We start from the raw sequence: 24,414 nt of genomic DNA on the forward strand, positions 1-24,414 counted from the left end.
ACTTGATGGTTATCATTTTCTGACCTGTTTGCTGAAGTGAATTGTGAGTTCACTTTTCTAGGGTGTTGCCTGAGTCCTTTGAAGTCTTCCTCTGGACATCTTTCCATTCTGTTGTGAATTATATTAAGGCACAGGCTAAGGTGCTGTAACAAGGAGAACCTAAAGTACAGTGGCTCTTAGAAGTTTATTTTTCTCTTTTCTAATAGTACAGAGGTAATCAAATGGTCCAGGGCAGATTGAACTCCACAGGGTCATCAGGAACTTGGTTTCCTTCTGTCTTGTTTAGCCACCCCTAGGGTGTTGTCCTTGGGTGAGTCAAAGTAGACATTGGCTCCATGTCCACATTCCACTGGGGAACGAGAGAGAGAAAGCAGTTTCTTTTTTAAAGGACATGACCTGGAGTTGCTTAAATCACTCTGGCCACATCTTGCTGAAAGGAACTCTGGGACATAGAGCCTCTTACTTGGGTGGTCTTGTGCCCAGTTAAAACGCTGGGGGTTCTGTGACTAAAAGACGAAGGAGAAAATGGATGTGGGGACCCAGTTAGTAGCCTCTGTTACACGGAGCTCAATGGATGTGCCCAGGAATGTTCTTGGCTGTTACTTTGCAGAGAGTACCCCTGTAAGCAAGCCATTCGTTTATGAGTTGGACTGTGATAGGGCTGATGCGAGAGCCACTTTAGCTGGATTAGTCACACGGGAAGTCACTTCCACACCCCCTGCCTAAGTCTCAGCATCAAGACCTCTCCAGTTCTCATGCGCCCAGAGCTTAGGGTTAGACAGTTGACCTCGTACTCACACTGTGCTTCATGCTTTCCTGAGCTCTTTCTCCTCATCTCATTTGAGCCTCCAAGCTGCTCATTTGACCTACATTGTCTCCCTACCCCACTCCTGCTGCAGAAATGTTCAGTCCAGCTAGCATTGAGATACACAGAGATGGTCTTAGGAAATGTATTAATGTACATACTGCAGTATTGTCCTCAAGGATACTGTCCCTCATTGAAGGCACCTAAAGAGAAATTGTTTTCAGATCTAAGTGCTCAGATCTAAAGCCTCTGTAACAAGAATCATGCAGTGGTCATGTTTCCCTTTTAGCTTTGGCTGGCAGGAAGCTCAATTCAACTTTCTAACTGTAGGACCTGTCATTTGTGTTTCTTGTTCTCACCTTCCCCTGGCTTCTTGTTTGTTTCTTTGCTTTGTTTTTACTTTTTTAAATGGAGGTATGTTTTAGATATTATTTACACATAATAAAATGCAGAGATTTTTTTATGTTTTTGGCCTTCTGATTTATGTTTGCTTCTGTCTAGATTAATCTATTTGTATTTTTCTGTAGGCTGCCTCAAATTTTCTATGAGATGAGATAGCATTTTGAACATAATGTGTTCCCGAAAATATATAGAAATTGAGTGTGGTAAATATAACCCCAGACTTATGCATTATAAAGAGGGGTTCCTTAAAAACTAAAAAAGTAGTATAAACTCCCTAACTATCTGTGCTTTTTAGACATAATCTTGACTCATAAATTTCCAGCATACTTCACTTTTGTTCTTTTCCCTTATTTTGAGCACACATTTGACCAAGATTTAAGTCCAGTAAACACCAGATCAGGCTTTAAGAATTGCCACTTTTTGTCCATCTTTGTCCTTTGCGTCAGTTAAAGAAAACTTATTGCTAAAAAAGGCGGGTAATGCAATACATTTTTTAATTAGCAAATTCAACTCCACTAGCAAAGTTGCCAAAACTGAACTGGTAACTAGTGGGAAGGGCCCAAATGTCATCCAGCTTTTGTATGTAAGTCTGAATGGGGCTTTCAAGAGTAGTTTAGGGTTGTCGGTGTATAGTTTTTGAAAGTTCAGGTTGAATGAAAGTTGAGGAGCATTTGTATAAAGGGAAAAGAGGCATGGTTATCCTCATTCTAAAAATGAAAAAAACTTAAACTCAGCTAGTAAATGGAGATGTTGTATTTTGGGTTCAAATCTGACATTCCTCCTTTTACACTAGACTGTCTTCCTGTCACTCCTTCCTTTGCTTCCGGATGCCTTACCCCTCTCCCTGTCTGTAGCTACCCCAAAAGAGCAGAAACCAGGACACTTCTGGGATTCTGCTAACATGTCACCTTGGTGGGTATCTTTGTCAGAGTCACATAGAAACCTGCCAACCTTGACTGTCAGAACCATGCAGGGCAGCTTTGGAGTTTACCTGGTTCTCCTTCACTGTAAGATGGGGAGGCGGTGGCTCCCAGGGGGGTCATGCTGAGAGGTGAGGCTGGAGTCAGGACCAAACTTCAGACTCAGGACTCGTGGCTCCCAGCGTGTGACAGAGGGTGGCGCCTGGACCTCTGTGTGGTGCCAGGTGATCTTAGGTGGAATGTGGAATACATTTTTGTTTCCGTACTTATGCCGTATTCTAATGTACATCAGAGCAAAGTATAACTGGCACTTCATGTCTTAGGATGAGGGTAAATAAGGTTTTTAAGAAGAGTCCGCTTAAAGGGAACTGTTAAGTTATAGTGCAGGTGATACCTGCAAAAGGCAAAATCTGGAGGAGGAAGGAGGATGCTAGAATTTGGGGAGACACTGAGTTTCGTCCACTTTGTGTATCCATTGATAGTTCCTGCTCTTTCCTCCTGTGCTGTTCTGATTCTCTGTACCTGTTTCCACCCTGCCTCCCGCTTGCCTTCCTCAGGTCTTGAATACCAAGTTGTCACATGTCCCCCACTGTGTATTGGTGTCACTGCTCCACTGAGGGAATACCTAGGGACTGGCCACTCCTCCCCACCACCAGTTCTGCCCCAACCCGCTGTGTCCAGTGTTCATTCCTCAGGCTTCAGGATGAGTGAAAAGTTTTCTCTCCGAATCCTGGAGGGAGGGTGCGGGGAGCAGAAGCGTGTCCTCCAGCTGTCAAAAGTTGAGACTTAAAATATGGGAAGGGCTCTAGGCTGAACATTTTGAGGACATTCACAGTGGATTTAGAGCCAGGCAGGATGATGTGTGGCCTTTCCCTCACCACAGCCTCCCTCTCCATATCTGCTGCTGTCTGGGAACCTTGGGCAGCAGTCCCCGGTCACAGTTGCTGTGCGGAATGGCGACCGGCTGGGTTACAAGTTTGGTCCTCTCCTGGGGAGTTGCTGTTTTTGGCCTTCAGTCACTTGTGGAGGGGATTTTCCCCCAAGGTGAGAACTCTGCCATTGTGTAGAGCATTCCAAAATCAGTCTCTTGGGTTAGAAGGGACCTTTGAGGTCACACAGTTTGACCATCATTCAGTATTCACATCTTTACACCTTCCCTCCCAGAGATCATGCCGCATTAACTTGGCCTCATCTAGGGAACTCTGTTCTCCGTGTATTTCATTTTTGTCATTACCTCTGAGACAAAAAGCAAAGCAAAGCATACCTGTCCTTTCCCTTGCAGGTTGTGGAGACTGTGTGGTACTTAATGAGGGAGCAGACCATTAGTTAGGGCTATAGTATGAGCAAGCCATGACTCTTCAATGCACTGTGGGTTCTCAGCCCCTTAGGGGAGCTTCAGGAGGCCTAAGATGCCTTGAAAGTGGACACGGCTTTGTGTATACGTGCAGTTTTCTGGGAATAGGATTTATAGGGTTCATTAGAGTATTTCAAAGATCTGTGGTCCCAAAAAAAGAATCTCTAAAGGGAGTACATTGTGAAGGGAAAGAGCAGGAAGACAAAGATAAATCAGGTGTGACATACATCCGGCTGACTTACTGCAAGCGAGACCTTCCACTGACTTCTGAATCCTCACCTCGGGTCCCATCTCGGGATTTCCCTCCTTCATTTTATAGGTCTTCAGGCCTTTCAGTCAGTTTCTGGGAAGCTGAACTGTGTTCCTGCTCTTTTCTTTCCTATAGGTTCCTGCTTCTCATCTTGTCACTACATATACATACACACAACCTCTCAGAAATGAGTAGGAGCAAATATGTGTGAAGCAATCTTTATACTACTCTTTTGTGCCCCAGGAGTTACTCTTCCATTATGACACACTCCATGGGATCTGAAAATTATCCTGTTGTAGTGGCATTTTGCTTAATGAGCGTGTTTTCATTTTTCAGGATGGTGTGATTGATGAGGCAGAGAAATAGTTCCTTGCCTCTGTGATGAAATTAGCAAGTTAAAAAAAAGGATTCTTGGAACTCTCGGGGCAAAGATTCCTAATTCCCTTGTGGTCTCTGTTTTATTCCCTAACATATCCCTGTCCCATCAGATGGCATAGACCTGTTTTTAAGGTTAATCTGAATTCTACTGAGTTTTCTTTGGAGGCTTTAAAAAAGAATTTAGGGACCACATTTGTATATCCTAGATTGTCCCAAAGGCAGAAGTCAATATTGGACATCTGTTGTGTGGGAAAGGCAAGGCTAGGAATGTGGAGGTGACAGGTGTTTCGAGGCAGCCTACTAAATGGAAGAGAACACTGCTTTAGGAGACAGATGTCTGGGTGCTAGCCATAGTACTGTCCCTAACTTGCCAGGTAACTTCAATCACGTTGGCCTTTCTGGATCTCATCTGTGTAGTGGGAGTAATGATGCCCTCTTTCTGTACTTCATAAGCTTGTTGAGAGGCTCAAGGGAGAATAGATGTAAAGAGTGCTTTGGAGGCAAGATGATGCTGTCTCTGCTCTTGCTTCTTTTTAATGGTGCTAAAGGTATTGTGTATAGTTAGGATGTTTGAGATGGGAAGCTATAGGGTTATTACTGCTTGGTAGCAGGTTAAAATTCTCCTCCAGTGCAAAGGAAATAGTTGTAATAGAGAAGAAGCAATGTGGAGAGAGAGTCCAGAGAAAGTATCTATCATACAGGTGTATTTTTGTCATCAGTGAGATCAGTGAGCACAGTTGTAGGGACCATTTCTAGAGCATGGAAATATATTTTTAATATTTACTCATAGTGTTGGGATTTTACTTGTTCTCCTACAACCTAACGGAAAAGAAGCTGAGCTTTAAAAAAAAAAAAAACAAGAGTGGGGTAGAAATGACTATATTTTCTTTGTGTAACACATCCATCCCTGTTTCCCCTCAACCCCTAAGCCTTAGTTGTGCCTGCTTCTGAACTGCTTTTTGGGTGCCAGTGTATATGGTGACTGAAGAAAGTTGTGTCTAAAGAAAGTTCAGTGTTCCTGATTCTATTTTCCATTCCTCATTGATGAACCACCTAAGCTCTTAACTCTGAAGCTACAATAAAACCTTTTTGTTAGCTATCTTGCACAGCCTTTTCATATTTGAATTATCTAAAATAGGCTTCTTATTCTTTCTGCTTCCATCTGATACACAATTCTCAAACTTTTTGGTATCAGGGTTCCTTGATGCTCTTAAAAATTACTGAGTACCCCGGAGAGCTTTTGTTTATGTAGGTTATATCTATTGGTACTTACCTTATTAAAACTCATTTATAATGAAAAATGAAAGTATTAACTCACTTAAAAGTAACAATAAACACATCACATGTTAACATAAGGAAAATATTTTAATGAAAAATAACTTTTTTTTCAAAGAAAAAATTTAGAAGAGTGGCATTGTTTTATATTTTTGCAAATCTCTTGAATGTCTGACATAATAGAAGACAGTGGCTTCTAATATCTGCTTCTGCAGTCAGTGTGTTGAAATTTGTTGTTTGGTTGAAGAATATGAAGAAAATCCAACCTCACACAGATGTGTAGTTGGAAAAAGGGAGAAGTATAGTGATACCGTATTCCGATAATTGTGGATGTTTTTTGATACTACATCACAGCTCCGCTGAAGGTTAGTTGCAATGTGGAATCTCAAATTCTATCAGTGAACTTTTTGTACTCTATTATATTAACATTCATTGGTTTATTTTGCACTTTGAAGGGATCTTTTACCCATACACAATTTTGTAGCATCATGCATTGGTCATCTTGGAAATACTGCAGATCTTTTAAATGTTGACACATTTCATTTTGCAATATCAAACAATCATATATATTAATATCACCACCAATCTCATCAGAAAAGTCTTGGGAAGCTGTTAAGCCCACAGTGGCAGATATGTTTTTGAAAATTCTAAGTTTTGCCTGAGAGCTTGAGTTTGATCAATGCTGTCAGGCTCCATTTGTTTATTTTTGAGAAAGTATCTTTCGGATACCCAAGGCTGAATGACTGTAATTTATCTGTTAGCTGTTCTTCCAAGTAAAAATGGTATTGCATGAATTGCTACTTCAGCTCAAAATTCAGAGAAATTGCACAAGTTCTTTTCCTCAAGAAAAACATTGTAAGGAACAAAAGTGCTTTATGCCTACATCCACTTAATCACATAGAGGAGTATTATTGAAAAAATTTGTTCTTACATAAAACAAATAGTTTTTATTTTAGTGCTTCATCAAGGACTTCCTTAAAGTGACACAGATATTATTTTTTTCCTGTGAATGGGTGGCAGTGAAGAATACCTTGACTGCTAGTACAATTTAGTGCCATTGGCTTGATTTGTGATAAGGCAGCAGCAATTTTACCCATTGTGACTTTTGTATCATTAGTGCAAATGTCATCACAGTGACAAAGGCAAGTAATATCTTATTACTATGAAAATAGTTTTGATTTCAGGGACCCTCCTGAAAAAAGTCTGTAGCTACCAGGGCTCTGCAGGCCACACTTTTGAGAACCACTGGTCTAATACATACTCACAGCACTGAGAATCACCACCCCCATTGCTATTTTGAGAGCACCCCTTCCTTCAGAAGTCTTAAGTGGCTCCAAAGTACTTCACTCAAAAAAGCACCTATAATGGGTGTCACGTACTTTGTTAGGGAAATAACATTGAATAAGATCCAATCTTTATTCTCCAAGAATTTTCTCGAGGGGCTGGGGAGTAAGAGGAGAAAATAGATGAGTTATAATGTAAGGTAAGAATTCCTTAAAGAAAATTATGTTAAAGGTGTTAGACAGCAAAGGGAATGCTAAATTTTAGGTCTAACTCTGAGCTCTTGAACCACGTGGCAAATCCTCACCAAATCAGTCAGTCAACCACTAGGTCTTCTCCTTTCGTCAAGTCTTAAAAGCCTAAGTTTGGAAATGTTTTCACAGGTTTGGCTCCGGGCATTGTAGATTCTTGCTTACACGTGCACATGCTGTTTCCCCCTTCTTATTTTATTTGTTGTTCTTTGGCTTTTGTTGCTTCTCTATTTCATATTTACAGGTGTGTAGCTTTGAGCCAGTGTAGGTGGTAACACATATGTTTATTTCTTTTCCTTGCCCTTGTACTTAAACGTAAGCCTTTACCTGTTTTGTTAGCCTTGCGTTGGGTGATGTAACTGTTGGTCTTATTTGGAGGAAGCCCCCCCATCCCAAGCTGTGTCAGGGCAATGCACCCAAGAGGCTGCTCGGGAAGGAAGCCTTTTCTTAGACTGAGAAGATTTGTAGAAATAACCGCTGTTCTATTTACCTGGGGTCTCCATCCCCACGATCTGCCGAACTTCAGTTTACAGCAGCGAAACTCTTAGGGGGATTTCCATAAAACAGCTGAATTCCGACTGGGTCATCAGTGGCAAAAGTCAGACACGTGCTCACTCGCCTGGGAGCCAATAGTAACTTTTGCAAAAGCTGCCTCAGGAAACCCCACAGTTCGGAAGCTGCATCTTTCGGACACTGAAAAATAATAGTCTTTTACCAGAACAAAACAAAAACCTAGACGGGATAATGAGAAAGGCTTTTCCCCTTGGCATTGGGAAGCGATGTCAAAGACGCTCCATCCAAAAGGAGTGCGGGGAGCTATCGTAAAATTCCTTTACCGTTCCCGCGGGCTAATGGGCTGGGGAGAAGGGGGCGGAGATGGGCTCGGGTGAGTCTCTGGCCCTTTAAGGAGGAGGGACAGGCGTAAGACTCTGTACCTTTAAGAGTCTCTTTGTCTGGAAACCTCCTTATTTACCCTCCTGTGCTTCAACCAAACTTCGACCCGCGATTCACAACGCCCCTCTACGCCGCCGCCCCTTACGGCAGGCTCAAATCGGCCGCGCGTCGGTGGCTAACCCTAAACTTGGCAGCCGCGGCGCGAACCCTCGGAGGGGATGTCTGTGTCGGGTCAGGGCCCAGCGCTGCGCCGTTGGCGCAATGCGGGGCCCGGGGGCGGGGCTCCGGCGGGCGGGCCAATGGGTGGGCAGGGGGCGGGGCCGTGTTCGGTTGTCTCGCGCCCTGGTGACAGCTCGCGCGTGCTGATGATGGCGGTAAATAGAGGGGGGTCAGGGGAGGGGGCGGAGGAGGTGGGGAGGCAGCAAAGGGGATAGCTCCAGGGGGTGGGGGGACGAGGACCGGGGAGGGCGCGACGGCCAGGGAGCCCATTCTGGGACTCGGAGGCGGGGACAGGAGTCTCCGGCACACTGGCCCTCCCCTTTAAAGAAGCAAAACCTCACACACCGGGTGAGGGGCGACAAAGGCGGCGCGCGCCTCACGGGCGGGAGGAGCGGCGGCAGGGGGCGGGACCGCGGCGCCGGCGAGCTGGGGGCGCCTGGGGCGAGGGCCGGCGGGAGGCGAGAGCCGGCTGTCCGGGAGGGTCGGCCCTTTATTTTGGCGGGGTGGGCGACCGCTGGGTTTGGGGTAAAAGCTTTGAGGGGAGAAGGGAAGGAAGGCTTGGGAACAGTTGGGGGGAACGGGTCTGTGAATGAGACGAGGAGGATTAAGGGGAGAAAGGGTTAGAAGGCAGGGAGAGGAGTGAGAAAAAGCCAGCCCAGGAGGTTGGAAGGAGGCAAAACCCAGGGTGGGTGATAAGGAAGCCGGGCCGGGAGTGAGGTTAGGAAGACAGAGCCTAGGAAGACGGCTCCTCGGCTTAGGTGTGAGAGAAGGGGTTTGGAGGGGAAAGCTCTGAAGGGGATGGTAGTGGGGTGAGGGTTACTGGGGTAAGTGTTGCAAGTGGAAGGCAAGGAGGGGCAGAGCTGGGGTAGTAGTTGGGAGTAGAGGAGAGAGAGTGATTAAGAGCCAGACGTGACAAGGGTGTGAACTAGTGCAGAGCGAGATGAGCTGAAGGTCTAGGACCGGCGGTGGGTGGGAACTGCGAGGTTCTGAGAAAGGTATGGGTTAGTGGGTGGGCAGTGGGTGTAAATTCTTGAAAGTGAGGGAGGGGGAATGAGACACTGGGCTAGAACCAGGTGGAGTTAGGAATAAGTGCGGTGGGAGTGGAAGGGTGAAAGGAAATAGAGATGAGAGATGGGGCGTTTGTAGGACAATTCGGGGACCAGAAAGCTGAAAGGAGAAGAGGGTGAGGGTGTGAGAAGTGATGACGGTCTGGGACAGGATAACTGGGGAATTGTGTTAACTGACGAGGTTCAGCAAGATCCAAGGTACAAACAGGGAGGTTAAGAGACAGCGTGTAAAGCGGACCAGCAGAGGAGCAAGGAAGAGGTGGGCCCCAGGATTTAAAGGATGAGATGGGGAGTGAGGGAAGAGAACAGGGTTAAGGGCAGCTTGGGGAAGCCTGATGGATGTAGAGCTGGGGTAGACTGCACAGGGGTGGGAATTAAGTGTGCAGTTGGGGGAGATGCTCCAGAAGGTCCTCGTGGATCAGGGCAGAGACGCTGTAGTGAAGGATCAAGTGTAGGGAGCCTTTGGTGCAGAAGAGGAGGAACCATGGTGAGTGCAAAGAGACCTAGAGATAGGAGCAAAAACCAAAAAGTAACAGTGGAGGTAGGGGGTGAAGGAAAGGAATTCTTTGTTGAGAAGAGAACTGTGAGTGTGTTGAAACTGTGAGTCCTTTTGTCCATGAAAGTAGGATATTCCAGAAACCTCTTTCTCTCTTCAGGGAATCTTGAATCTGCTTCCACCTTTCATGGCTTTTTAAATCGACTTTTCATGTCCACTTTGAAAAGATGAGACCCATTTTGATTTGATTTTGTTCATGTATGAATGATGAAGCATCAACTGGGTGCCGAGAAGCTCTGCATTTCACCAGTGTTGTGATAATGGGGAAATGGGTTGTATTTCCAGTGTGGTTGTGCCTGTCTGGTGTGACAGTGTTGTGTTGTAGCAGTGTGATAAATGACAAGCACTGCGCAGTGCTTTATCGATAGCCTTTTCATTTTCAATGGGGAACACACTGTTGTTGAGATAGAGAAAGATGAAAATCTTTTTGTTTTGTTTGATCAACCAGATTTCTGCCTAATTGTTTTTGGTGGCTGGAGAATATTGAGAAATCATTTCAGAGAAAGGCGAATAGCCAACCAGGGAAGTTTGCCGGGGATGACATTTAAATCGGGGCAGTGAGGACACCTAGTTCCTAAGCTACCTTTAGCTTTGTGTGGGACTCTTTATACTGTAGTAGGGAACTCACCCATTTAACAAAAATAGAATAAAGAAAGGGAGGTTTAGAATAGTAGAGGATTTTAGAGTGGGACTTACCTTTTAGGTTAAATAATGGGTTTATGGGTAATTTTTATCATGAAAAAACCTCTAAGATAATGCAAGCTGGAGCCTTGGACAGCTCCACTGCCTCTTCTGTTTTGTAGTTGTGAATGAAAAAGATTAATATTTTCTAGAAGAAGCTTTTGATTTTTAAGACACTTTTGGAAATTAAAAGGAAGATAAGAAATTTGGGACAAAATTTAGGTTATTCTTAACCAAGTGTTTTGTTTTGATGATTTTTATCCTGAAGCTTTTACATTTAGCTAAGAATATGAATGATTATTTGCATTTGATGGTGGCAAAGATAGCATATAATGTACTTAAGAAAAAAATGCAAACTATTCTCGAGACTTATTTGAGGTTATTTCGTTAGTGTACATTCAGTTACACAAAGATGCTTTTTCTTCAAAGTTGTGTAAATTTTGGATTGCTGCTGTTTTGTGGGTATTTGTATAAACGGCAAAGATCAAATGGTTGATAGCATCTGTGATAGTTAGCAAAGATTAGATTTTGATTAGTGGATATCAGAGACATTGGTTATTAATGTACTTTAATAATTTAGGATCTTAAATCTTTCTGGATGCAGCTGCTATGTTCATGGATTCTAGATTCTGTTGAGAGGTGTTCAGGGTGACTAGATTGATTTAGCAGTTTAACAGGATTTTAAAAAATTACTATTTTTCCTTCTAAGTTTCAAGAGGATTAGTCTGAAATGTTAACTTTCAAGCTGAAGAGTAACTTTGCTATGAGGCACCTGTTTCTGTGAGATGTGTGCGCATGTTCCCTTCATTTCTAGGTATGTCTGGCATTGCTAGTAGGTTGTGCTCTGTGTGTGGTATTGCCATATTTATTTATTTATAAACATTTATTTATTTATTTTGGCTGCACCAGGTCTTTGTTGCAGCATGCAGACTCTTAGTTGTGGCATGCAGGCTTCTTAGTTGTGGCATGCATGTGGGATCTAGTTCCCCAACCAGGAATTGAACCCGGACCCTCTGCACTGCGAGCGTGGAGTCTTACCCACTGGACCACCAGGGAAGTCCCGCCATTTTTATAATGTAATTGTTTTGTACCTGATATCTTTACATAAATTATTTTAGACTTATTTGATAATGATGAAGAAGAAAATATAAACTATAAGCTAAACAAAGGGAAAGTCCATTTGGGTCTTATCTATTGTTTCTGTATGCTGCCATAGTGTGTTAAATCACCACTTCTTGTTGTGAGTGGTTATTTCTAAGTTGATATTTCTTTTTAAAAAAAAATTTATTTATTCATGTATTTATTTATTTTGTTGGGCTGGGTCTTTAGTTGCGGCAGGTGGGCTCCTTAGTTGTGGCTCATGGGCTCCTTATTTGCAGTGTGCATGTGGGATCTAGTTCCCTGACCAGGGATTGAACCTGGGTCCCCTGCATTGGGAGCGTGGAGTCTTTTTATATATATATATAAATTTATTTATTTTATTTATTTACTTTTGGCTGCGTTGGGTCTTCGTTGCTGCACGTGGGCTTTCTCTAGTTGCAGTGAGTGGGGGCTACTCTTCGTTGTGGTGTGTGGGCTTCTCATTGCGGTGGCTTCTCTTGTTGCGGAGCACGGGCTCTAGGCATGTGGGCTTCAGTAGTTGTGGCACGCGGGCTCTAGAGTGCAGGCTCAGTAGCTGTGGCGCGCGGGCTCACTTGCTCCGCGGCATGTGGGATCTTTCCGGACCAGGGCTCAAACCTGTATCCCCTGCATTTGCAGGCGGATTCTTAACCACTGCGCCACCGGGGAAGCCCCGGGAGCGTGGAGTCTTAACCACTGCACCACCAGGGAAGTCCCTCAGTTGATATTTCTAAAATTGAAAATGGACAATCTTTTAGTACAATAATACTATTTATCAATAAGGAATCCAGTGATAAATTTAAGCTTTATCTTCATTTGTTCATCAAGTAGAATTCTACTCAATTTACTTTATTTTGACTACAATCTTATTTGCTAAGCGGAAAACTTTTCTTTGACTGCATTGGGTCCTCGTTGCTGACCGTGGGCTTTCCCAAGTTGTGGCGAGCGGGGGCTACTCTTTGTTGTGGTGCGCGGGCTTCTCATTGCGGTGGCTTCTCTTGTTGCGGAGCACGGGCTCTAGGTGCATGGGCTTCAGTAGTTGCAGCATGCAGGCTCAGTAGTTGCGGTATGTGAGCCCTAAGGCTCGTAGGCTTCACTAGTTGTGGCATGCAGGCTCAGTAGTTGTGGCGCACGGGCTTAGTTGCTCTGTGGCATGTGGGATCTTCTGGGACCAGGGATTGAACCTGTGTCCCCTGCGTTGGCAGGCAGATTCTCAACCACTGTGCCACCAGAGAAGTCCCTAAGCCAAAAACTTTTAAGTTTATATATTCAACAAGTAGGTTGTACATAATTAAATGTTTTTCTGGTTAATTGTAGATTCTTTGGATGGGAAGAGACCTTGAAAGGACCTCTAGTTTATCCTTCAACTTCAGTCAGTATCCCACTTAAATCATTCCAGGTAGATAAAAATGTATCCTATTTGTGTAAATCTTCACAGGTAATATGGCAACCTTTGTAGGTACTGTTTTCCAGCATTTAATTATTTTCTCTATAAGGACAGTGTCTTCTGTCTAAGCAGAACACAGTACAATATTTGTTTGTTCTCTCTTGCCCCATTCTCGATTTTTGAGTAAAAATACCTGCTTACTATAGTATTAAGAAGACCCTATTTCTTTGTAAACTCAGTAATAGTAGCTACCCATGTGTAGTGCTTTTGTGCCAGACGCTGTTGTAAGCTCTTTGCAGATTGTATCTCACTTACTTCTTACAGCAATCCAATGAGGCCAGCACTATTACTGTTCCCATTTTACATGTGTTGAAATACAGGCTCCTTGAGATTAAATGACTTGCCCGGGGTTATATTCAGACCTTTCTACAGCTACTTGTTTGATAGTTGATAATCTTATAGTACAGATAATGCTGGGTTTTTTTGTCAAGTAGTAACTAAATGATACATTTAATCTTTCTTTTTAGTTTATAAAGTAGAATAAGGTGGGGATGGGATTTGAACCTTGGCATTTTGTGGGCAGTCTGCTTCTGTATTACCTCTGCTTGACTGTTGTGAAATGATCCCCCACCATGCTTTTCTCTGCATTATTTTAACCCTAACCAATTTTGTTTGCCAATCCTTAAATTAGCCCTATGGTTCTGTTATTAACTGTTTCTCAGTTCCTTCCTAGATTGAAACCTGGGACAGATACCAATAAGGGCCATATTTCATGCAAAGATAACATCACGGTTCTTACATGCTTGTAATTTTTTGTTGCAAAATTGTATTTATAAAACAAAACAACCCCAAATCAATAAAATGCCTAATTGCATCGCAGTTTAATGAATTACCTTTTTAGCTAGAAAAAGGCCCTGGACTTTTCCTCAGTGGGCAACAGTCTCTCATCTGCAAACCTGTATGATATATAACAAGTCCATACAGGTTTGCAGATGAGAGATTATTGCCCATTGAGGAAAAAATGGAACTCAGATTTCAGTGTGGCTATCCATAGGCAAAATCTGTTCAGACTCTTGCTGATTTTTTCTATCTTCTCTTTATGTGTGCCTATGCAAGCAACATACTAAATACTATTTATTCATGCTTTAATTTGCTTAAATAATTGATTCACTTTTTTTTTAAGACTTTATTTTTTTTAGAGCAGTTTTAGGTTCACAGTAAAATTGAAGGGAAGGTACAGAGATTTCCCTGCCCCAACACATGCATAGCCTCCCCCCGCCCCGTTATCAACATCCCTCATCGAAGTGGTTCATTTGTTACAATTGACCTACTCTTTTTTTTTTTTTTTTAATGTATTTATTTTTGGCTGCATTGGGTCGTCTTTGCTGCGCGCAAGCTTTCTCTAGTTGCAGAGAGTGGGGGCTACTCTTCGTTGCGGTGCGCGGGCTTCTCATTGCGGTGGCTTCTCGTTGCGGAGCACAGGCTCTAGGTGCGCGGGCGTCAGTAGTTGTGGCACGCAGGCTCAGTAGTTGTGGCGCACGGGCTTAGTTGCTCCACGACATGTGGGATCTTCCTGTACCAGGGCTTGAACCCGTCTCACCTGCATTGGCAGGTGGGTTCTTAACCACTGTGCCACCAAAGAAGCCCCAACCCACTCATTTTTCAAAATAACTAATAATTAGGGTTTCTAAGTGCCCAGCATGAGCTAAGTAGGTAAATTGTTTGAAACTCAAAACAACCCTAGCAGAAAGCTTTTTTGTTACTACTCAATTTTTTTCTGACTTTGGATTTTTTTACAATGTTTCAAACCTTATAGAAAAGTTGCAAAAATGATACAAGGAACTTCTATATACCCTTCTTCAAATTCACGAATTGCTTTTTATTTTGCCCCACTTACTTTATCATTTTCTCTCATGTGCATATATTTAAACAAGTAAATTTGAAAAAAAATGGATATCAAGGCCTTACTTTTAAAAAGAAAAGGGAAGACTGTTTTGAGTATATCAGCAAGTTGGTATATGTTTGATTTTAGTCAAGCATGTGAAGCAAAGGAATCTCGAGGTTGGATTTGGAGTGGATTTTGTCATTTTATGGTTTGTTGTCTTCACTGTATTTTGAAAAACATCCCTCATTAGCAAAAACTGTCGTGGTCTGCCCTTTTGTAGGGGACCTCCTTAGCGCCTGGCATGATGTGGTCACACACAGTGGGTCCTCAGTATATGCTAGTTCTTGATGATGTATGGGTGATTATTATGTGAAAACAGGAGCCACAGCGCTGTTCAACACCATGACTGAGACATATGTAGGTAAAATACATATTTTACCTAAAGATCCTTATGTTGCTTCAAGGAACTGGAAAAGATCTAAGTGTAAAGTACACTGCCTGAGGAATATTGCTTGCAATTAATACAAGTAGGTTTGCCTTATGGTAAGGAGACGAATATAAATATCTTAACATTCTGTTACCTCCCCCCAAAATTAACAGAAATTTGTGGAGTCTTTTCAGTTGTCGTGATATAAGGAGATTTCACTGACCCCCATTCCCATTGCCCCTCCAGCTCATCCTCGGTCTTTATTAAAATGGTGGCTTGTCTGTTTGATAAAGGCATGACCTGCAGAATGAGGCCTGTCTGATTTCAGTGAAAGGATTATTAACTGGATTCCGACAAATGTAAAATACAGCAGTTGAAGCCACCTCCCCTCCTCCGTTAGGTGATCATCAAAGCTATGAAATATCGTTCTGTATTAAAGCTGATTGTAATAATGAAAAACACTTTGCTCTCATAGGATGAGAAAATTACAGATTATTTGGAAAGCATTCTTTCCAGTCGTGTGTTATTGTTCCTGAGACATGGGCAGTTTTTAAAGACTATAATACTGTTCCTTTGCCATTTACATGTTAATAGAAGTCTGAAAAGTAAGACACTCTTCTGAAATTTTCAGGGTTGTTTTTATTATGTGTCAAGTTGTAAACAGCATTCTGTGACAGGTATTTTCTCTCTCTTCTTCTATTGAGCTAATTAGTAATTTACACTCTAGTAACATCTCTTTCAGCCTCGCTGTGTGAAAATGCCTGCTACTCTGTGCCTTCTATGCAGCCTGGGCTGGCAAATGATCAGGGACAGATGTTGGTTAGCATATCAGAAGGATCAGGGATAAAATTTATTTTTGTGTTGTATTTTTATAAACATACAGGCTTTTGTATCTGCCCTTCCCCTGCCACACCGTCCCCCGCTCCCTCCCTCATTCAAACAGAAATGTTATGACCTCTTATAATCCAGAGCTACTGCCCTTGATTCAACTTTGGATTGTTTTCTATTCTGTCTCCCACCCTCACCCCCACCCCCACCCCAACACTGTGGGATTTAGGGGGGATTAGCAGGGCAGTCTGGCATAGTTTAGAGCCCAGGAAGCTGGTCTTCACTGCTCCCTCCCATCGACAGAATACAGAGCTTTTTGTCATTGTCTTTAGAAACCAGCAGTGCTTCTCTAGCTGGGCAAGTTATGTGAGGGGTGGGAGGGCAGCACTGTTGCTAGTGAGTTAGGAAGATGCTTTTATATGACAGTTGATTCTCTCCAAAGGAAAGATAGGCCCTACTTTTCCGTCAGCTTTTTCAAAATGCAGCCTGAGTGACCAAAAGACAATTTACAGCTTGCCTTTAGCACTTTGTCACATTGGTGTTCTGCTCTTTCCTGCCCCCACTCTGTCTCTGTCTTTCAGTCTCTGACATGGAAAAGATGATGTGTAGTATCTGTCATGTGTTCACTCAGATAGGCCATGTGGGCATGTTAATGTAGCAAGAGATTTTGACTTTGAAATAAAGTCTTAAGTATCAGTTTGTTCTGTGAAGAATATAAATTTAAATTGAGAATTGAAGGGCAGAGAGGGGTTTACTGATTTATCAGTTCTGAGCCAAAACCTTTCTAGAATGCTAGATAATTTGTGGTACTTATTTTTTCAGTTATGGATACTAATTTATCGGGATAATAAGGTCAAAATCCCTGTTAGAGCTAATTAGAGTCTCCCTGACAAAAATTGTTACCTGGAGGTGGCCACAAAGAAAATCAGGTGAGAAAATGTGTGAATAGCTCAGTTCAACCATCGTTGCTAGTAGCATTGTAATCATAGACATGTAGCCTTTGACAGTGAATCAGCGTTCATGAACAGAGGGCATCTCATTTATGTTAGCGTTCACTGAGTATGTGGGGCTCTGTTAGTGTTTTGTTTTCATAATCTAGAATGTAGAATGTTTCTATGGTTGGCCATTGCTAACATTTACTTTTTTTACTCTCCTTTTTCTATGTTCTAACCACCTGTATCAGTTGTCTTAATTATATTGGATGTTCATGGTTAGATATTGATTACACTCTTGTGCTTTAACATCTAAAAGAGGTCAAAGGTCAGATTAATAAACAACATATGAAAAAGTAAAATATCAAAGTGGCCTGATCACACAGGGGTGTTGTGAGAAAGTAAAAATAAGAAAGTGAATGTATGACTAGGAAGTTGAATATACTCTTTTAAAAGAAACATTTCAAAAATATATGGCATAATGTGAAGAACTGATAGCAGTGAATTTCAAGTGAAAGGTAAGGATCGTGCTTTAGTGAAGAGATCAAACTCATTTGTGATGGCGTCATTGTCCACTCCATGCTAAAATCCCAAAGTGGTTAAACATTACCAGTCTCCCTAGGTATACTGTTAATGTGCTTCTTGAATTATATTTTTTCTCCATAGGCCATTCAGCTTAGCCTACAGCTAATAATAAGTTCCAAACCTATTTAAGCTATAAATTCTAATTCTACTCATTTAAATAAACATAACATAAAGCATAAGTACCACTTTTTTACCTATTAGATGAAGAGATTAAACAAGTTGATGATAGCTAGTAGTGATGAGGATGTGGGGAAATTGGAATTCTCACACACTGCTGATGGGAACGTAAGTTCCCTTGAAGGTAAATTTGCAATGTCTGTTGGAATTTTAAATGTGCATACCCAGTGACCCAGAGATTCCACTTCTAGAAATTTGACCTATAGATATATTTATACACGTGCATGAAAAATATGAGTACAAAGTTTTTCTTTATAGCATTGTTTGTTCCTGCAAAAAAATGATGTCTGTCAGTTAGGGACTGGTTAAGTAATGTATGGTGGGTCCATACAACGGAATACCATTAAGCTATTAGGAATGCAATGAATCTTTATTTGCTGATGTAGAAAGATGTCCATTGTTAACTTTTTTTAAAGTCACGTTATAGGACAATAAATATAGAATATTCGTATTTTTGTAAAATGTTAAGGAGTGCTGTTGAGGTGTTCCCTTTTTTGGGGGTAGGTACTCACTTTTTACTCTATGTACTTCTATAGTGGTCACTTTTAATAAGCATGTGAGGAAGGGGTTAAGTGAGAACATTTTCATGAAGGAAACTTCCGTGGTAGTAAGGGAGGAGAAAGAAGCTGGCTAGAGAAGAAAACTGCTCATTTCATATGAGAAAGGATATATGAGATATATCAGTCAAGTTTTTAAGTAAGAAATGAGGACTGGAATGGCAAGAAGAGGGGATATAGTGGAAGTTGAGAACATTTGGTGGAGATTTTAAAGGCAGTGATAAAGAGCTTGCATTTGATTTGAAAAATGATCTATAAAATGGAGATGATAATAATACCTAGTCCACTGGGTTATTGTGAGGACTGAAGTAAATAATGCATATAAAATATTTAGAACAGTGACACATAGTAAGTGCTCAATGTTAACTATTATTATTGAGTGAAAATACATTATCTTTTGTAAGCCAGAATAAATTAATGCGTTGTCTTTTATTGTGTGTGGTGATGATTCTGCTAACCCCACTGACAGACATGTAGTTTGGGTTTTTTTCCAGTAGTATTGGTGGTTGGCCTAACCATTCCTAGTCTTCACCTTTGATCCTCCCACCTACTAACACTTAGTATCAAAATCTGAAAACTGAAATCTGAATACAATTTTAGAGCTTTAGACATATGATGTCCTACCAGTTGCTATTGGGTTTGTTTACCAATATTAGCATGTATACTAGCTAACATTTGGGGCTTGTAAAAAGAGGGGAACAGGTAATTTGGGGGGGAAACATCATTTTCTGTGCCCATGGGATATGGAATAGATATGTCACTTTGCACCGAATGTGTTAATCAGTTTTTGTTAGCAATGCAATGTAATGAGCATATTAGCTACAGCACCTTCATTGGCAGCCAGCAGTCTGCTTGTGAAATCTTTTAGAAAACAGAAATCTGGCGAGAAGTATTCCTGAGCAGTGGAAATATCTTTGGGGGGAAAATAAAGTAGAAGAAAATTTTCTACCAAAAAGAAATTGTTTCACTACTGCGAACCACGAGAAAAGTTGTTTTACCTGTGGGCTAAGATGTGACGACATAATTTTTTACGGCTTTAAAGTGAGTTCTTTTCGTATTTCGATTTTTCATTTAAGTTTGTTATTTAAAGAACTTCAAGGTATATTTACATTTGATGAAAAATATTGATAAAACTGTTTTAAGAATGGTGAATTTCTCATTTTATAGTATATATTCTAATGTAAATTATTTTCCCCTTCCACTTTCAGTTAAAACGTATCTTAAAACATATCTTTTTGTTGTTTTTTAAAAAAATCTTCAGCTGAAATAACAAAAGTTTATATTTAAGCACAGCACTTGGCACTTAAGAGGTGTTCAATAAGTTTTTATTGAATAAATTAATGTATGCATGAATGAAAAATATTCTGAATTTGGACTTTATACTCTGTGATTTGGGCACAGCCTAGCATTGCTGTATAAAGGCCTTCTGTTCAGCTCCCATTTTCATGCCCATTTTCCTCTCCCACCCCACAAGCACCCTCTCAAATGTGTTTGTCATATGTCCTTGATTCTATATGCATCTTTATAAGATACTTAGTGATTTTTGTGTGTGTGTGTGTGTGTGTGTGTGTGTATCTTTAATTCTGAAATTGCTCATTATACCACGCTGGCGTAGAATTTGGCTATAGAATTCTCCCTGTAAAAATGCTGTAGATCTTACTCTAGGTTTTACTTTTTTGGTCAGCACTGCTTTAAGATCTGTTTGTGCATGTTGGGATGTACTTTTAGCTAATTGCTCCTAACTTCAGCATGGTATTCTGTGGTGTGTATCATTCCCATAGTGATGGATGCCTAGGCTACCGCAAACAATGCTATCAATAGACAGTCTTGTCCATGTCCATTATGGACACGTTTGCGAATTTCTTTGGGATACAGACTCAGGAGTGGCATTGTGGCATAAGTATTGTCAGGCTGCTGAATGGTTGTATCACTTTACACCCCACAGGCGTTGCATTCCCCACCTCCCCAATGCATGGTATTGTTCACATTTCTAATTTTGGCCATTTAATAATGTCTCATTTTAATTTGTATTTTCTAATTACTAGTAAGTTTGAGCATTTCTTCATATTCAAGTTAGCAATTTCCCTTCTGTGAAATAAGCATGAAAGATTGAACGTAGTATTTTATTAACTTTTTTCAAGCTGGAGGAACTTTCGGTTATGCATTGTATTTTGTAAGATATTAGTATATTTTCTCAAGCTTCAAAAAGGGAAGAATATCATCCTTATGCAGAATCTTAAAGTATTGTTTTTCTTCCTGATCCCAAGAGATGATGAAACAAACTTTTTTCTAAGTATTCAACTTAAAAGCTATAAAGTATGCTACAGTTAAAGCATCTTACTGATCTATTCGCAGTGCCTTCATGTATGCTAAACATTGAGAGCAAGTGTTTGTGCCAGAGTAGATTCGGTGGGAAAGTGCTTCATTGTGTTAGTTAAAAAAAGAAAATCTCCCCTGGTCAAAAACTAGTACACGATTATCAAAAAAATCAGATCCAGCTGCTTCTCCCTGTTTATAGTCTCCCTAGATGTCAGGAAACTGGTAAATAGCAGACAGCACCTTCTCTAACTTGCCTTTCCATGAAGAGCCCAGCACTTGATCGAGGAGAACCGTCTTAGCACTTACTGAATATAAGCAGATAATATCAAAAATGATGAACAGATACCATATTATACTCCTCATTTTTCTATGAAAGGGCAATAGAAAATATGGATGTTTTGGTTTTTAAAGTGTTTGTGGATAGAGAACAGCATATTTCCTAATTGAGATGCCACTTCTCAGGGTCTTCTAGAAAGTTGGACAGCCGTTTCAGATTTGCATGTGAATCTCACTCCTGTTAATTTCAGGTCTCAGGAAAGGAGGAGTGACTGATATAAAATGCCCTTTCCTTGTTCAAACAGGTTCGCAGTATTTGTACTTTCCTTTCCTGAGGAAGCAATGCAGTTTTTAAGTGTTTTCATTTCTGACCAAGATGTGATACAATCAAATCGTTATGTTGACTTTGGTTTAGCATCTGCCTGACTGAGTGGAAAAGGAATTTTAATTTGTGACATGATTGACGTAGCCATAAACCATGAACTTTTCCCAATAATACCATAATATGTTAAAACAAATTACTCCTTTTTCTCTTTTTGCTGGTTTTGTGGTTATGTCTTTTGAGTAAGTTTCTATCAGCAAAACATTTTTTCCTGCTCTTAATTTTTTTCAAACTAAGCCACACTGTATGCTAAGATGTAGAGTTTCCCAAGTACTTTGATTTTGCTCTGCCTTGAAAATTACTGTTTTTCTTTCATTATTTTTTTCCTCAGAAATCTTGCTTGGAAAATTATATTTTTAGATGTGATTTTAAAACGTTCTTTTTAACCTTTTCAAGAATCTTTTAAAATTTAATATTTATCAATGCTAAGTCTGAATATAGCATAAAAAGTGTACTACCTGCTTTTCTCCTCCCCAACATTCTGCCTCTCCAGAGACCTCCATTTTCTACTCCTCCAGCAGTTCTTTTGGTATTTAATGCCATTTTTTCTAAACAGTAGGTTAAGCTGCTGTTTTTAAAAATCTGTATAGGGTTTTCTCTAGACCTGAACAGCTCTCATCATGGGATCTGCCTTCCTGAATAGCCTAGGTATTTTCTTCACCTCCCTATGTTGGAACTCCCTGTTTCCTGGACCCCATATCTTCCCCCTTCATTGTTTATATTTTAATTAAGCAATTCCTCCAGAAGTTTTCTAAGAAAAGGGTGCATGGGATGTAAATCTGCATGTATGAAAATGTCTTCATTTTCTCTCATACTTGATTTATAGTTTACCTGGCTCTAGAATTCTAGATTGGAGAATATTTTCTCTGAGTTTAAGAGGCATTGCTGTATTGATTTCTAGCTTCTATTATTGCTATGAGAAGGCTGGTGGTGTTCTGATTCTTGTTTCTTTTCCCCCTCCTTGGTTGGTTTTAGGATCTGATCTTTGTCCCTGATGTTCTAAAATTTTGTGATAATCTGCCTCACTTGTTCTATCTGTTGTGCCGGGCACACTGAGAGGCTTTTCAGTTTGGAAACAGATTTTTTTTCAGTTCTGGGAGATTTCCTTAAATTCTTTTTTCTTTTTCTTTTTCTTTTGGCTGCGTCGGGTCTTAGTTGCAGCATGCGGGATCTTTTCCTTGTGGCATGGGCTCTTCGTTGCAGCGCGTGGGCTTCTCTCTAGTTGTGGCATGCGGGTTTTCTCTCTCTAGTTGTGGCACACGGGCTCCAGGGCACATGGGCTCTGTAGTTTGCGGCACGCGGGCTCTCTTGTTGAGGCGCGCCGTCTCAGTAGTTGTGGCACGCAGGCTTAGTTGCCCTGACCAGGGCTCGAACCCGTGTCCCCTGCATTGCAAGGTGAATTCTTTACCACTTGACCACCAGGCAAGTCCCTTGAATTCTTAAATTATAACCAACCTCCCCCTTGCCCCCCGTTTTCCTATTCTTTCTCTCTGGAACACTTATTTGTGTTTGAAACTTGTGGACTAATGAGTCCTTTAATTTTACCATCTTTTCTATTTCTCATGTTTTTGGTCTCTGTTCTACTTTCTGGGATGTGTTTTGAACTTCATCTTCAGACTCTTCTAATTTTATATTTTCTCTATCATTTTTAATTTTCAAGAGGTTTTTCTCTGAATGCTGCTTTTTATTGTTTTCTATTTTTGTTTCATGGATGGAATAACTCTTCTCTGTTTATATTAGTTACAATTTTTAAAAGTTTTCTGCAGCCTCCAGTATCATCTCTGTTTTCCTTAAAGTACCTTTACTTGATCACTTGTTTCGGTCTTTCTTTTAGGGAATTTCCTTAAATGTATGGCCTTGGCCATCTTACTCGTTTTCCAGAATGAGCTACTGAAAAACTGAAAGCTGAATTTGCCTGAGTGGGGGCTTCTAAAAGTTAAATGGTGGTCTTCATTATAAGTTGATTAGCCAGGAACCCACTTTGGTGTGTGGGGGGGCGGGGGGGATGTCACCTCCACCAGTCAGTATTTGTAGGTGTTTTTCTTTTCTCTTAGCCAGGTTTTCCCCAGAGAGAATGCTCCAACCATTGGCTTACACACCTGCCTTCAACATCTGGGGAGCTGAGTGGGGAAGGAGCTGGGGATATCTACCTTTCAGGATCTCAGCCTTCCTTGAATCCCCATCTTTTTAGACTGGTCAGCCTGCCCCTAGTTGTGCCCAAGTCCAGAGTCTCTTTAGTTTCCAGAGAGTAAATTCCCTTCCTCTGACCAGTGGCTGCTTGGAGTCAGGGTGGGAACCTTGGAGTAGAACTTTCACCCTGTGCTCCTTTATTCAGCCCTGCCTGCTGTTCCCACTTTCAGATCATTCTGAGCTTTTCTGGTGTTTCCCAGCACAATTCAGTTTGCTCTGAGCTTCCCCTTAACATGCTCTTAGTTTTTGCTTTCTTTACTGTGCTAAATCAAATAGCTAATCAATCTGCTTTTCAGCTTCCAAAAACTTTGTTGTAGTTGTTTCCTTTCCTAGTCTTTGTCCTTATGAATTTCATGTTTTTAATGCCATTTTAGTGGAGTTAGGGAGAGAGCAGAGGTAAATGAAGGTGTTCAATGCATCAATTTTCATTGAAGATCCAAATTTATTTCTTTGATGCCCTGTTTCAACACTACTTAATAGGTAGATGGTTTATAGCAGTTGAAAAATTTTGCTCCAGTAACAGAATTGTACAAGATATAAATTCATTTGGTCTTTGCTACCCCTTTGGATTAATGCCTAGCCTATAGCTTGCTATGAGAGAATGACATCTAAATGACTTCGGGAAGTTTGCAGATAGTGTAATAGAAATTAAGGTCATTAAGTAACTTAAATATTCCTTTTTCAGATGTGGAAACTGAGACCCAGAGAGCAGAGGTGGCTTACCTATGGTCACTTATCTGTCCTGAACTAGAACTGAGTCTCTTCCCCAGTGTTCTTTTCCTTGCCAATGTGGTTCTGTCTTCTCTCATCAAAGTAGCTGGAAATAGGAGCCCTTTATCATGGCTTATGTCACCCAAATGTCCTGTTAGTTTAGTGTGGGCTTTAGGTTGCAGTCATGGAATTTTTTTTTTTTTAATGTTCTTCTTCCTGTTAAAGATTGGGGTCTGGTTTTATTGGGGTGAACTTTAAAACTCAAGAAAAGTTGTGTCTTACCCTTTTAAAGATGTTTCTGTTTTG

General features: G+C 41.1%; 2 protein-coding genes across 2 annotated transcripts in view; both read left to right on the top strand.

The window, feature by feature from the left end:
- The window catches only part of MED20 (mediator complex subunit 20), a 43,020-nt gene that overhangs the window by 9,819 nt on the left and 8,787 nt on the right, over positions 1 to 24,414 (top strand). The gene's annotated exons all lie outside the window — the stretch shown is intronic.
- Positions 1 to 24,414, top strand: part of USP49 (ubiquitin specific peptidase 49) — a 77,750-nt gene that overhangs the window by 6,598 nt on the left and 46,738 nt on the right. The gene's annotated exons all lie outside the window — the stretch shown is intronic.

Source organism: Delphinus delphis, chromosome 10 (assembly GCF_949987515.2).
Source record: "Delphinus delphis chromosome 10, mDelDel1.2, whole genome shotgun sequence".
NCBI lineage: Eukaryota > Metazoa > Chordata > Mammalia > Artiodactyla > Delphinidae > Delphinus > Delphinus delphis.